We start from the raw sequence: 15,207 nt of genomic DNA on the forward strand, positions 1-15,207 counted from the left end.
CAGGGTTGCGGGCACATCCCCAGTGGGGGATGTGCAGGAGGCGGCTGATCGATGTTTCTCTCTCATCGATGTTTCTGGCTCTCTATCTAAAAAAAATAAAGATATCAATGGGAAAAATATCCTTGGGTGAAGATTAATATAAAACAAACAAACAAACATATGGCCCTGGATACTGGCTGAGGTCCTTCCTGGACCACATGTGGCCCCTTCAACCTCCCAGTGGCAACGTGGCTACATGTTTTGAAATAGACTAGAATACAGAACACATTTTATCTTGCAAATCTGGGTGCTCCTCACCTACCTAATCTGCTCACAGACTGGTTTCCAGCAACCTCTATCCACCATGCTCTAACAGCGGGTGAACTGGTCTGGTGCCAAGGCTATCCCTGCCATTACTCTCGCCCTCTTACCCAAACCCTGTCCACACCCAAGTCTCCTAAGACATACATGCACATCTGAGCCTCTGCTATGGTGTCACTGACCTTATACACAGGATCAAAGGGTCCCAGAGATGGCACTTTGCCCCCAACTAAGCAGCTCCATTTGCTGAGGGCACAATGTAAACATTCCCTTCAGATCTGGCTTCAAGTCTTGTTGAAAGAATCAAATCTTTCCCTCAGCAGCAAAATCAACCAAGCACCAAACTCGTCCGCTAGGTGGCACTGTTGCCCAGAGAACAAACTTGATAAAGTTAACTGAGTAACAGCTGGAAGTTGTCCCACTCCTTCCACTACACCCCAGCAAAGCAGGGGCAGAGTTATAGAGAACTGCTGCTTAAAAGCCCATTAAACTGCCTTTGCTGTCCCTGGTGTGAGCTGCACATTCACAGAGGACTCGATGCTGAGGATTCACTGACTCTCCTGGATCCTGAACCCTAGGTAGCTGCAGGCAGGCGGGGCAGCAGCCCAGGCAGAACCACATCTAGAGTTACAGACTGCAGGCACTTTCTAAGGAAGTGTGTGCTGAGATGAGGGTGATCTACAGGGATTTATCTCTTTTTATCATCCAGTGAGGGTGTGCACTTCTTCGGATGAGATGTAAAAAAAAAAGAAAGAAAGAAATTGGCCTGAGGGAAGAGGGCAGGGTGAGGGAACCAGACCATCTGGAAGCTGCAGCTCCGAGATGGCCACTCTGACCACAGCACTCCTAGGTCCCATCTTAGACTGACATTAATCAATAACTCATCCAAGAGATGACATCACCTCCCATCAAAGATCACTTAGCATCCCAGCAGGAAGTGAACTTCCTGTATGCTAATCAGGCCACCAAAAAGTCATGTGACAAAGGCATTTCCCTCCTTGGTCATGTGACCCTTTAACTGTGCCGTCCTTGTGAAAACCATGGTAACAGCCAGTTCTAACCAGTTTGTGACAAGCAGCCTTCATTTTGAGAAGTGAGGTAGGGTTCAGGTGTTTTTCAGAAAATGGAGGCACCCAGTTCACCCTGGAGCTGCCAGGCTGGCGGGCAATTCCTGTGTGGTGTCCACCCCCGGAGACTATGGTATGTTACAGAGACTGGGTCACTTCCAAACACAGAGGGCCACCAGCCCCTCCAGTGGGCCCTTAGCCCCTTCCTAAGCTCCATCTTTAAAACAAGGGTGCTTCACGCGTCTCAGTTCCTTCCCGAAGAGTTCTTTTAATTCAGGAAAAAGAATGCCTCTTTGATACAGAATCAACTTTAACATGGACATTCTTTTTTTTTTTTTAATTGTTTTAAATTATAGAACCATTTAGACCAGGGGAACAAAAGCAGAGTCTAGCTAGCCCAACATGCTAAAGCAGTGGTTCTCAACCTTCCTAATGCCGTGACCCTTTAATACAGTTCCTCATGCTGTGGTGACCCCCAATTTCATTGTTATAAATTGAACATAATTAAAGCATAGTGATTAATCACAAAAACAATATGTAATTATATATGTGTTTTCCGATGGTCTTAGGCGACCCCTGTGAAAGGGTTGTTCGACCCCCAAAGGGGTCTCAACCCACAGGTTGAGAACTGCTGTGCTAGAGGGACGGTGGCATGGCCAGGTATACTGCTTCAGTCCAAGGCAGTCACCTGGGCACCGAGTTTATTTGGAAGCTACAAGACTTCAGGGCAAATCCAATAAGCCCATCCTGCCCATCTTGGGAACCCCTTTGTATAATATTGTGATCAAGAGATTTTATATGACCTATGAAAAATCACTGGACGCAAGCCAGGCTGTAATCAGAGAAAATGGTCTCACTACTGCATCCTCCTTGGGCAGTCTCTGGCAAAACACATAACCCCCTCAAGTTTTCTGGAGGTAAGATCAGGATTGTAAACTTAACTTATAACAGGATCCTGCGTCCACAATGCCAGGCTACTGTCGCAGGTGTTCACCAGCCAGAGGTCAGTGTGAGGTTAATATTTAGTGTACTATGCCCCCCCACCCCCACCCTACTTGTGCCAGGGGAAGCAGTCTCATAGAGGGAATGCAGAAACAGTCCTCACAAACTCTGACCTTTGTTCTCTGAATGAAGCTGCCTGGTGTTGGGGACAGAGTGCTTCATCTACACTCGTGCATTTATTCATTCAGTCACTCAACTCTCTTTTGCTGAACGCTCACCTAAGAAGTAGGTGTAGTGCCAAGCAGTGAGGATAAACACCTGGATAAAAAGGTGGTTCTGTCCTTAGGATCTACCAAGAGGGACAGGACCACTACCCACCTCAGCTCAGGAGCAGCTAGCTGGGCAGCTTCTCCAGGGCTTATAGAAATGTAGCATCTTGCTGCCCTACAGCTTGCTCAATCTAAGCCTGCATTTTAACAAGACCCCTGAGATTCCCGCACACACTAGGGGAGCTGGGAATGACTGGGCCCAATAAGGCCTCAGGACAACAAATTCCTCCTTAGGGCCAGCGGCAACCAGCTATTCCCTGCCAGAACCTTCTTCTCTGCAACTCTCTGGCCCAGCAGCTGGGTCCAGAAGCAGGTGGCTGCTAGTTGTGGTTAAAGGTGGGGTGAGGAGTTGCTAGATCAGCACCAGCCTCACCTGCTCCTTCTGCAAAACCCCAACCTGGGCCCCAGGGCATTCCTCCCAATGAAACCCATTCACACCTCCCAGGCCAAGCCAATTCTTATCCACCCCAACCAGTCCCACCAGTCTCTATACCATGGGATCATTCTGTCTTGGGCTCTGACCTTCACCACCATTCCTTTCACCACACCCTCCACGTCCTCCTTCACAAGATGCACTTCAAACCTTTTGTGCCCCCAAAGGTCCCTGGGTTGTCCCACCCCAAGCTAGGGCTACAGGTAGTCACAGAAGAGTGGCCAGGGCCCTATGGCTCTACTTATAGCCTGTCTCTAGAAGGCCCGGGTACTGGATGTTCCCAGGATGACCCAACAAGCAAAAGACAAAACAAGAGTCCAGTCCTGATGTGATTCTATGGACTCAGAAGAGGGGGTGAGGCTCCCCTCCTCCCTAGAACCAGAAGAGCAGGAATCTTCTCCTAGTGCCACACTGGCTAGGAGTGGCAGAGGGACCACAGGCCCTTCTCCCAGAGCCAAGGCCATGCTCACAAAGGCCTACCATGAGTGGGCACTGTGCACCAAGCTTGCACACTGGGGAAGGGGGCGAGTGTTGCTGTCATTCTCCCATAAACCACCCGTGGTCTCACTTGATCCTGCCTCTTGCAATTGGAGGAGCCTAGGGCAAGATACTTCCCTCCCCTCCGTACCTCCTACAAGGACAGGAACAGGGATTTCAGCCCAGCTGCCCCTCAGAGTTGCTCAGATAACTTAGGAAGCTGTCAGGAAATCGGAGTCCAGACCTTTCCTGAAGCATTAAGAGGCTGCTCACTGTGAATGCAAGCTTGGCACACAACGGGCTACTGAGGTAACTAGCATTCAAATATTCTCAAACCTGCGAGGGCAGGAATTGTGTCTGTTCTGTGAGCAACTGTCCCAGCAGCTACAGTATGGTCTGACATAGTGGGTTTTCAGGCAACAGGATTGGCACACGCCCATTTCCTCCTCTTCCCTGGCACCTGGTTCCAGGATGGGGTCTGTAAGTCCACAAGAAACTCAACAATACCTGTAGAGTGACTAATGATCTTGCACATGTGGGTGACTATGTCCACAGGCACAATCGATGCTGTGTTGCTAAAGGATGTGTAAATTCACTTAAAAGGATTTCTGAATTCTGGGTTATGTGTCTGTTCAGGACACAGGCCCTGGAAGTCCAACCTCTAGTCTATGAGTCCAGGATTCTGGTGGATGTTAAGAGGAAGCCCCAATACTCGTGGTTGACAAAACCCTGTACAGAGAACCAGCACTCCACCCTGATGAAGTCATCAGCCCAGCCTTGAAAGCCCTGTGAAGGCACTCATTCCAGCTGACCCTTGACTGTGCTCACACTCCATCTAGTCCTGTTCCCATGACCTGGGCTGGTTTTGTGACTTGCTCTCTTTACAGGAACGTGGAGGAAGCAACACTGCAAGCTTCTGAGGCAAGGCCACAGGAACCTTGCAGCTCCTACTTGGGCCCCCAGAGTGAGCCCACGAATGCCCAGGTACTGCAGTTCCCGAGACCACCCTGGTGTAGGATGCCAAGCTAGCTTCATGGAAAGAGGGTCTCTGAGGGTCAGAGATAGCCATGGAGATGAGCCTAGCTATCCCATGTGAGTGACAAAGCCACCAGTCATCCAGCTCAGCTAACGTGGACTGCAAGAACAAGAGCCCAAGAAGCAGTGCCCTGCTGGGACCAGCCAACCAGGAGACCCAACAGACCATTACAAACCAATACATCATTACTTTAAACCACTAAGATAATGGGGCCAACAGGGAGTTAGCCCACACCACGGTAACTCCTTGTCCTCCCTCAGACTGTCCCCAGCAGAGGCCATCTATCCTAGACATTACTCTGGGATAGAGCAGGGAGAGACAAGGGGGGTTCCTAGTAGCCACCCCTGCTGACTCTCAAAGCCCCCCAAAGGGACCAGTGCAGTTCTCCACACATGTATCTCCTGTGGCAGATACAGAACTTGGAATAAGTTCCAAGCCCAGTTCCATGGAGTTCCAGGAAGACCGAGCAAGAGATCAGAGCTGCCCAGCCAAGAGGGTGAGGAGAAAGTCCCACAGCAAAGGAGGGGCCATCCTCAAGCCTATGAGCCACCACCTTCAGATACAACCTGGAGTGATATCTGAGTCACAGCCAAAAGCAATTCCATGCTTAATCCAATGAGCACCCCTCTACCCCCACAATTCCAGAAACACTTCTAGAAAAGTCCTACGAGAAAATAAGAGGTATCACCAGTTCCTGGGGTAGTCCTACCATCTGGCACCATCTTACTGGCAGGCCCCTGAGAATTGGGTGTCTTGACAGACACACATTTCTGGGGCCTTTCATGGCCACCTGGACATGGAGGCTGCTCACTGGAACCCCACCCTCCTTTTCCAAGAGATACCATTCACTCAGAAACATTTGATGTGACCAGACAGGAAGCTCTGCTGCCCAGACACAGATTGTGCCCCACAGTCCACGTCCTGCCTGCCCCATAGGGGGAGGGGTGCCTGGTCCCCTCCCTAGACCCTTACAGCCCCCGGAGACCACCAGCCTGCTTCTCACCCCTTTGCGTGAATCCCTTCTTGGCATCCACTGCTACTTCTCCCAGCACTGTAACTTGACACCCTGTTGGCTGGGATGTCAAGAGAAAAGTCTGCTTTGTGGGGGCCTGGAAGTCAGAACACATTTTGCTTCTTGGCCACAAAGGCCATGGAGGTGAGCAGCTGCAATGGGATTTTTGAAACCTAGCCATCATTCTTCCTGGAGACTTCAGGTCTGACTATCACTCTGGGATGCCATTACAGTGCACCTGCCCTGCCACAGCTACAGCTGAACATATCAGAAGAAGAGGAGGGAGCATGTGTGGCCAGACTCTGGCCTGTGCGCCCAATCCCCTCTTTAGGATCTCCAGCACAGAGATGGGCAATCCCAGGGCACATGGCAGGAGCAGAGGAGCACTATGCCATCAGCAAGGTCAGGAGACATCCAGCCTATCTTTCGGGGGCTCCTTTTAGGAACAAAGGAACCCCTGAAAGTTACAAATCCTGGCCAGGAAGGCCAAGAGGACCTCACTGTGACTGGAAGCAGTGATAGGGGCCAGTTTCCGGGTGTGAAGAGTCGCCGAGAGATGTACAGACAAGACAAAGAGAGGACCCCTGAGCCAACAGCTGGCAGTGGCCCCATGGAAAGACCCCAACACCAAATAGTAACAAGGTAGCCTGCAGGGCCAGCTCCCACCCAAGGAGTCACTTCAGCACGATCCTGACCGGTCCAGCCAGGATTCAACACCACCAGGGAGATTAAATCCAGTTCAGCACACTCTGTTCAAAAATTCAGGAAGAGACACTTATTGGAAATGACCAGTCATAGAACTGAAAAGCTGATATATGTAAGGTTTGGAAAAATCGCCCAGGACATATACTGATTCTTTATAATGGCCAGCCCTGTGCCAACCATCAAGATGCACATGTCCATGTAATCCTCGCAGCTGTTCGACTGTTACACTCGTCCACAAGTGAATAGTAGTCTGAATGGAATGATTTTCCCAGGTCACATGCCTGTGGCATGCAGAGAGTACTAGTATAAGGTGGGAGAGGTTGGGTCCCATGTGACTTTCAACTCTGACGTCTCTACCTTGAGTTACCAAACACAATTTTTATACTAAATTAAAGGGGGAAGTGTTTTTATTCATACTTGAAGGATCCTAGACAGCCAGCAGCATCTGCATATAAAGTCCCCGAAGTAACATAGAAATGACTGTGAGGACATAGACGGGGTCTCAAACTTGACTGAGAAACAACTCTCGCTACACATGGATGACCATCTGCCTGATGAAACTATGTAGGATTTTGGCACTTGGGAATCCAGGCTCCCAAAGGGCCAGGACCTTGGAAGAGTAAAAGAAAAACAAACGTCAAACCCAGACTGTTGGCCCCAGCATCAAGGCTAGTGTCCACTTTTTCCTCTGTTCCCTAACCACATGTTAGGCCAATCTTCCACCAAGGAGGACATAAAGAGAACCCAGGAGCACTCTCCAGCTCAGAGGGACTCCAGACATCAGATGAACCCAAACCCACATTTTGGGATGCCGGCTTCCTCACCAACATATAGCAAGAGAAGGGTCACCTATGTGCAGGTGAAAACCACACATGAGCAACAAGCACGGCTTCCTAGTTTGTACTAACCACAAACTTTTGTGATAAATGGAAAGCACACACTTTGCCTCCCTTTAAATACCTAATTCAAACTGCTGGATCTTTCCCCACTTTCCACAGGCAAATCCTTTCAGGCTCACCTGTTCCCCAACCCCCACATGCTTAGACCTGCTCCAGCTACTCTGAGCCCAGCAGCCAAGGGACTCCACACAGGTCAGCCACCCAGGTCATACAGGAGGACCAGGGTGGGTCAGGTGTACCTCTCTGGCTGTGGGAACCTGGCCCCAAACCTCAATGAATCTTGGTTTCTTCATCTTCAGAATGAATGCTGCTTACTTCAAGGGGGTGTCATGAAATGTAAAAGATAAAAAAATTAAAAAAAAAGCATCTAGTCAAAAGACTGACCCTGCCTTTCTTCCAGATCCTTGCAGAATGCAATGTGCCCACGTGAGGCAACCCCATCACTTTCTCTGCTCTGAACTGACTCATCTGATCACCCCCGCCCTGCAACTGGAGGTCCCTAGGGACAAGGTCTCAGGCTGAGGGTTTCTCTTCCTTCCACTGTCTGACCCCAGCAGGCCATCAACCACTGTGCTGCTGGAGACATAAGCAGAGTCCCTGCTGGGCATCCTGACTCTGCCCACGCTGGACAGCCAGAAACGATTTGCCTGTGCTCCTCTGCATAACACTGGGCTACTAGCAGTTCCCCAAATTGGTCCTTGGGACCCCTCCAGGGGCTCTGCCAGGTTGTAACATGGAGACAACATCTGCTTTTTTTGCCAAGGTGGGACAGCAGTGCCAAACTATGCCAGGAGTCAGGGTTGTCACACTATGGGCAATGCCCTTATGAAGAACCACTGATTGGCTGCTTTCTGCATGCCCCCCCCGGGGATCAAGTCCAAAGCATGGACATGTGCCCTGACAGGGAAGAGAACCGTGACCTCCTGGTTCACAGGTCAATGTTCAACCACCCCAGCCCTCAAGTTAGGGTCTTTTTAATATTCTGTGACAAGATAGAATTTTGAAAAACTAGTGTTTGCCTCTATGAGCCCAACAGCTTCCCAACATATCAGAGATGAACTAATCTGATTCTACAATACTGAAAATGAAATGTGTCAGTAGAGTTGACCCTTAAACAATTCAGGGGTTAGGAGCACTGGCCCCTGCACAGTAAAAAATCCACATGTAACTTTTGACTTCCTAAAACTTTAACTTCTAATAAATAACCTACTGTTGACTGGATGTCATACAAATAACATTCCGAGAGTCAATACAGATGTCATACAGATAGTCAATTAACACATATTTTGTATGTTATATGTATCATATACTATATTCTTACAATAAAGTAAGCTAGAGTAAAAATCAAGATGATCATTGAAAAAGACATTTACAGTACTGTATGTTAATGAAAAACATCTATGTATAAGGGGACTCACACAGTGCAAACCCATGTTGTTCAAGGGTCAACTGTATCTGAAACATCTCAACAAGCAAGTAAACCAGTATTTTCTAATGTTCAATGATACAACAAAAATCAAACAGAATAAAAAAATCATTTAGGAGGAGAAGAGACATATTTCCCAGGCAGAAGAATATCAAGTAATCTATGCAGATGCTACAACCTTGAAGAGGGGGAATGGTTACTATGGGCTGTAAACAGTGACTTCCTTCCAAAGTGGATAGCACACAAAAAGGCAAGAGAGAAGCTTTACATGGGAGACACCTGACAGACACCACCTCCATCAGGGGATCAAGGTCAACATCAGTGAAAAGTCACATTCGCTTAGCTGGCGTGGCTCAGTGGTTGAGTGTCAACCTATGAACCTGGAGATCACAGTTCAATTCCCAGTCAGGGCACATGCCCAGGTTTCGGGCTTGATCCCTACTTGGGGGCATGCAGGAGGCAGCTAATCAATGATTCTCTCTCATCATTGATGTTTCTATCTCTCTCTCCCTCTCCAAAATCAATTTTTTTTAAAAAGTCACATTGATGGTATGTGCCACAGACACAATGTACAGAGAAGGGTGCCTCACCTCTGTGGTCTTCCTCACCCTCCACATACCCATCACCCCAGTCCAACCATAAGAAAAACATTAAGAAAACACAAATCCCTATTGAGGGCATCCTACAAAATACCTCAATGGTACTCAAAACTGTCCAGGTCATCAAATCAGGAAAGGCTGAGCCCGACTGGCGTGCACTGACCTGTGAACCAGGAAGTCACAGTTCGATTCCAAGTCAGGGCACATGCCCTGTTGTGGTCTTGATCCCCAGTGGGGGCATGCAGGAGGCAGCCTATGGATGATTCTCTCTCATCATTGATGTTTCTATCCCCTCTCTGAAATCAACAAAAAAAATATATGTTTAAAAAAAAGGGGGGGTGGGGGGAGAGTCTGAGAAACTGTCTCAGCCCAGAGGAGCCTAAGGAAACTAAATGTAACAAGGATCCTGGTACAGAAAAGGTAAAAAAAAAAGGAAATCTGAATAGATTATAGACTTTAGTTAGTAGCAACATGTGGGTGTTCGATTCCACAGTAACCTATTAACAATGGGGAATCTGGGACAGGGTGAGCAGAATCTCTGCAACCTTTCTGTAAATCTAAAATGATCCTAAAATTAGGATGTACTTAAAAAAAAAAAGATTATTCTGTTCAAAATGCAAGGAAGACTGGTGGACTTTAATGTAACCAAGTACAGGAAGTTCACTAAAAAGGTTTAAGAGTCTATAGTGCAACTAACTGTTAGGGCAATGGTTCTCAACCTTCCTAATGCCGCGACCCTTTAATACAGTTCCTCATGTTGTAGTGACCCTCAACCATAAAATTATTTTCATTGCTACTTCATAACTAATTTTGCTACTGTTATGAATCGTAATGTAAATATCTGATATGCAGGATGTATTTTCATTGTTACAAATTGAACATAACTAAAGCATAGTGATTAATCACAAAAACAATATATAATTATATATGTGTTTTCCAATGGTCTTAGGCGACCCCTGTGAAAGGGTCGTTTGATCCCCAAAGGGGTTGCAACCCACAGGTCGAGATCCGCTCTGTTAGGGAGCAGCCACTTTGTTTTAGTGTTCCATTAAAGGAAGAAATGCACAATTATCTAAAAAGACTAACCAAGCACCTCAGTGCCCCAAATGTTCTGTGTGAAGCTGGGTTTTTTCACAGGCTTTAACCCTAACAACATATCACAAGAAATTGGTTGCAGAAGAGATATGAGAATCCAGCTGTCCACTTACTAAGCAAAGTAATTAAACTTGCAGAATAGTTATTTCTCATAAAAAATGTTATTTATGCTGCCATGTAATAATGGGTCATCTTTATTAAATGAATAACATTGTCAACAGATATTTTCTTTTTTAAAATATATATTTTTATTGATTTCAAAGAGGAAGGGGAAGAGGGCAGAGAAAGAGAGAGAGAGAGGATGAAGAGTTTGAAGAGTCATTGCACCCCCCTACTGGGGGGTTGAGCCAACAACCTGGGCATGTGCACTTGACCGCAATCAAACCCAGGACTGCTCAGTCCACAGGCTGACGCTCTATCCACTAAGCCAAACCAGCTAGGGCATCAACAGATATTTTCAACACCAATGTTCTCTGGGTACTAGAGATGGTAAAGGGGCTGTGCCAGTGCTTGTGGCAAAGGGTTTCCCATCCCTGTGGCAGATGCCAGTCTGAGCAAAGGCTCCTGAGTGAGGGCCTCCTGACACATGGACTTTTTCTTGAAGTTATATTTTGAAAAGAGAGAGATACTAAAAATTTAATAGGACTCACCCCACAGATACGCTGTACTTTCCCTATAAAATCTACTCAATTATAAGGCAACAAAACTTGGTAACCCTGTTCTTGTGGCCTTTAAAGCAGCGACTGTACAGGCCCCGCCGTTACTCAATGCACAGATACTGGCATTTCCCAGGGCAGCTCCACTCTGACACTGTGCGCCTGCAGATTGGGAGACCAAGCACAGACTGCCCAGTGGCTGGCCCAAGCTCCCATTGCTAGTACACTACCCTGCACTTGATGGCCCCACTCTCCAGACTGCTACTTTCCAGGCAAAGGTATTTTCTCTCTTTCCCAACAGGTCCACCTCCATCCTCAAGTCCAGATGCTCCTCAGCTCTACCCAGGCCCAGAACACCACCTCTTCCCCCTCCAGAGGGCACTCCAGGGCCTGACCTTCCCAGCCAGACAGCCACCCTGCTCCCACCTCCTTGGGCCTTCTCAGGCCCCAACTCTGACCAAACCCAAAGGCTCCAGGGACCTGAAACCCTAAGTACCCCAATTTCTGACTGTAAGCTCCCCAGACAGTGCCACCAAGACTGCTCTGTTCCACAATGACCACAGGCACTGCCAAGTGTTCCTGAAGGAAGAAAATGCGGTATGCCTGAACTGGTCATTCTCCTCAGAGTACCATTGTGTTGACGTTTTTTTCCCCGAGAGCTGTCAAGGCTCTGCTTTGAGGAACACTACAAGCTACCAGGTCTCAGTCCCACTAAGACCTGAAGCTTTGCAATGTGGTTATATCACAACTATTTTTAAGATTAAATACTAAAAATAAGCAGTATTATGGCTTGGGACCCAAGGAAGAGGAAATGCAGCAAGGGCTGGGTTTTTTTCTCTCCTTGATATATTTTTACTGATTTCAGAGAGAGGAAGGGAGAGACAGAGACATAAATGTTGATAAGATCAGCTGCCTCCTGCATGCCCTCTACTGGGGATTGTGTCCTGACTGAGAATCGAACCGTGATCTCCTGGTTCATAGGTCAACCACTGAGTCACACTGGCCGAGCAGCAAGGGCTGGTTTATATCTCCTGCCTCTCCACCCCTCACACACTCCTCACTCATCTTGCCCCTTGTGGGCTCCTCCATGGTGCCAGCATTGAGACTGCCTTGGCCAAAGGGAACTCAACAAGTTCAAAGGCAGCTGATGCCTGGCTGTGCATGTCACCCACCTTACTCCCACAGGTGTCTGTGGCCATCCATCTATACTCCCCTCTCTCACTCTTGGACACCCATGAGTCCTATGGCTCCTTCCCATTAGCACTGTGACAAACCTTGCTGAATGACACTGGGAGCTTCTAAGGCTCAGGAATGACCAACCTTGTCCGGCTGGCGTGGCTCAGTGGTTGAGTGACCTATGAACCAGGAGGTCATGGCTGATTCCCAGTCAGGGCAAATGCCCAGTGGGGGGCATACAGGAGGCAGCCAATTGATGATTATCTCTTACCATTGATATTTCTCTTTCTCCCTTCCTCTCTGAAATCAATAAAATAAAATAAATAAAATACCAGCCTCGACTCAGGGATGGTGGGTTCTAAGGATGGGGTAAACTGTCCTGGGCCACATGGGTGTGAGTGGAATCAGGCTGAAAGATACCCTCATTCTCTTTGCACAACCTGCTGGTACCACCCTCAGGCTCACAAATTACAATTCATTTGTTAATCTTCTCAAGGGAAAAATCTTGGCAATCTCTTGCAAACAGGCCAGCTCTCCTTTTCCATCAGGGCACTGAGAAAATGCTCCTCTCCTAGTGTGTCCCCTGGTTGTCCCACCTGGGGTCACACACACCTTTGGGAGGTCCCAGGAATAACTCCTGTTCCCACCTGCTCTACATAGTCCTCCCCTTCATTTTGTTCCTTCACCAGATTAGGTGGCTGTGAAGGACACAGTGGGATCCCTCGGTCCCAGTGCTCTGGCCAGTGCACTTGCCACCCCCGCATCACAGGATGCAAGATAAAAAGCCGTGCCTATTAAGAGCAGTTTTAGCCAGCCCAGTAGAGGACTGGCTGGTCAGAGACGTTCCCTCACATATCCCTGCAAGTAGAACGTTTAAATGACCCAACGAACAGGGTGAGGAGCCTGTCAACATGTGACAAAACACGAGCAGGAATATGTGCTATGAGGAGGTATCAGACACTGCATTGCAGAATTACACCAAAGAATTTCAAAATAATTTGCAAATCTGCTTAATTCACACATGTGTGAAGAGAAGCATTCCTGGCTGCTGAAGGATAAGCACAAAAGTTTGGAGGTGGCAGTGACGCAGAGAAGAGAGCATGGAATCAGGAACTGATTTCCAAAGAAACATACCTCTCAGTTCTCATGTTCTGAACACAATAAAAAACACAAGCAGGCCCTAACCGGTTTGGCTCAGTGGATAGAGCGTCGGCCTGTGGACTCAAGCGTCCCAGGTTTGATTCTGGTCAAGGGCATGTACCCTGGTTGCGGGCACATACCCAGTAGGTAGTGTGCAGGAGGCAGCTGATCAATGTTTCTCTCTCATCGATGTTTCTAACTCTCTCTCCCTTCCTCTACGTAAAAAAGCAATAAAATATATTTTTAAAAATAAATAATAAAAAATAAAAAACACAGGCAGGCTAAGATTTCCAGTTGGAGCTGATGGAGTAGCTCTCTGAGACCTGGGCTCTCCTGGAAGTTGCCCAGAGAGAATCAGCAGTGAAAGGGAGCAATACTCCCACAACAGGTGCTGGGAAGGGAGCTGAGCTTCAAAGGGTCTCCCAGAGTGCTGGAGCCCCAACTCAGAGAAGTGATGGTCAGAAGGAACGAACAGGTTTCTGGATGCAGGACTTCCAAAGCTCTCACATAAGACAGGGAGGTCAATCCCTGTGAGGAAGACTGCAGATGAACCAGGGTGAGGGTCACACCTACTTGGCTATGTGAAAACCAGGACCCTTTCCCAACCCAAGCCATCACGCCCACAGCTGTGTCACATTCGCCCAACTCACTCAAGGATACACATTCCAGTAGACAGCTGGCCAGCAGGCCAGGCACAGCTGCAGTGCCACATGGTCCTGAGAACACAGTGGGTAGGGGCTCAGGTTTGTACATGGCCAGTGAGCACTCCTACCCATCACCAGACAGGCAGCCAGTGCAGCAGCAATCAGCCTTCTGTTATCAAGGGCAAAAGACTGATAGTCATACAAGTAGGCCAGGACCTGGACCCATACTGCTCTGGAAACCCACTGGCTAAAATCGTAAAGACTTCCGTGGCCTGTTTTACTCAGTGATTAGAGCGTCAACCCTTGGACAGTCTCAGGTTTGATTCCCGGTCAAGGGCACAGACCTCAGTTGCAGGCTTGGTTGCATGCTGTAGGCAACCAATTGATGTCCCCCCCAGCCCGCTACTCTCTCTAAAAATCAATTAAAAAATATCATCGGGTATGGATTTAAAAAGACTGAAGATACCATCATCCTGTACACCAAAAAGGTGGCAAGGTTCAATTCCTGGTCAGGGTGCATGCGGGAGGCAACCAACTGATGTTTCTCTAAAAATATAAAAATAAAATAAAAATAAAAAAAGACTGAAGACACCAAGTAAAAATGAAGTGGCCAGTCCCCGACACCTACCAGAGTAAAATGGCCTAGACATTTTGGGGGAAATGGTAGTTTCTTTAACCCCTTCCCCGGCAGAAACGTGTATACTCGTTTTCACAAAATGTTCTTTTTCAGTCGTCGACGAGTATACTAAGAAAATATGGCAAAAAAATATGGTTTATAGGAAGACGAGTTACAAACTGTTTTCATAACCAGCATCAAAAATACTATATAGAACCAAAATAAAAAAATTAGTCTGAAAAAGAAGCGTTTTTAACAAAAAAATTGTTGGGGAAGGGGTTAAAACAACACACACCAAGAGAAATGAGGATCAATGTCTATGTAAAGACTTCTGCAGGAATGATCACGGCAGCTGTGCTTACCCAGCCCTGGCAGTCTATGGACAGGTGAGTGGATAACTCTGACATCCACGCAGGAGTCGCTCAGCAAAATGCTGATATGCACCATGAATGAATCTCAAAGCACACAGACAGAAGCCAGAATCCCAGAAAACTACAGAACGTTGAAAACAGAGATAGAGGAAGACATAAACAGATGGAAGAACATACCGTGTTCATGGATTGGTAGCATCAACATCATTAAAATGTCCATACTGCCCAAAGCAATCTATAAATTCAACGCACTTCCCATTAAAATACCAATGGCATACTTCACA

The 15,207-nt window shown here is 47.6% G+C and overlaps 1 protein-coding gene across 8 annotated transcripts in view; it reads right to left on the reverse strand.

Moving 5' to 3' along the window:
* The window catches only part of GATAD2A (GATA zinc finger domain containing 2A), a 109,955-nt gene that overhangs the window by 14,537 nt on the left and 80,211 nt on the right, over positions 1 to 15,207 (reverse strand). The window lies entirely within an intron of this gene.

Source organism: Myotis davidii, unplaced genomic scaffold, assembly GCF_000327345.1.
Source record: "Myotis davidii unplaced genomic scaffold, ASM32734v1 scaffold448, whole genome shotgun sequence".
Lineage (NCBI taxonomy): Eukaryota > Metazoa > Chordata > Mammalia > Chiroptera > Vespertilionidae > Myotis > Myotis davidii.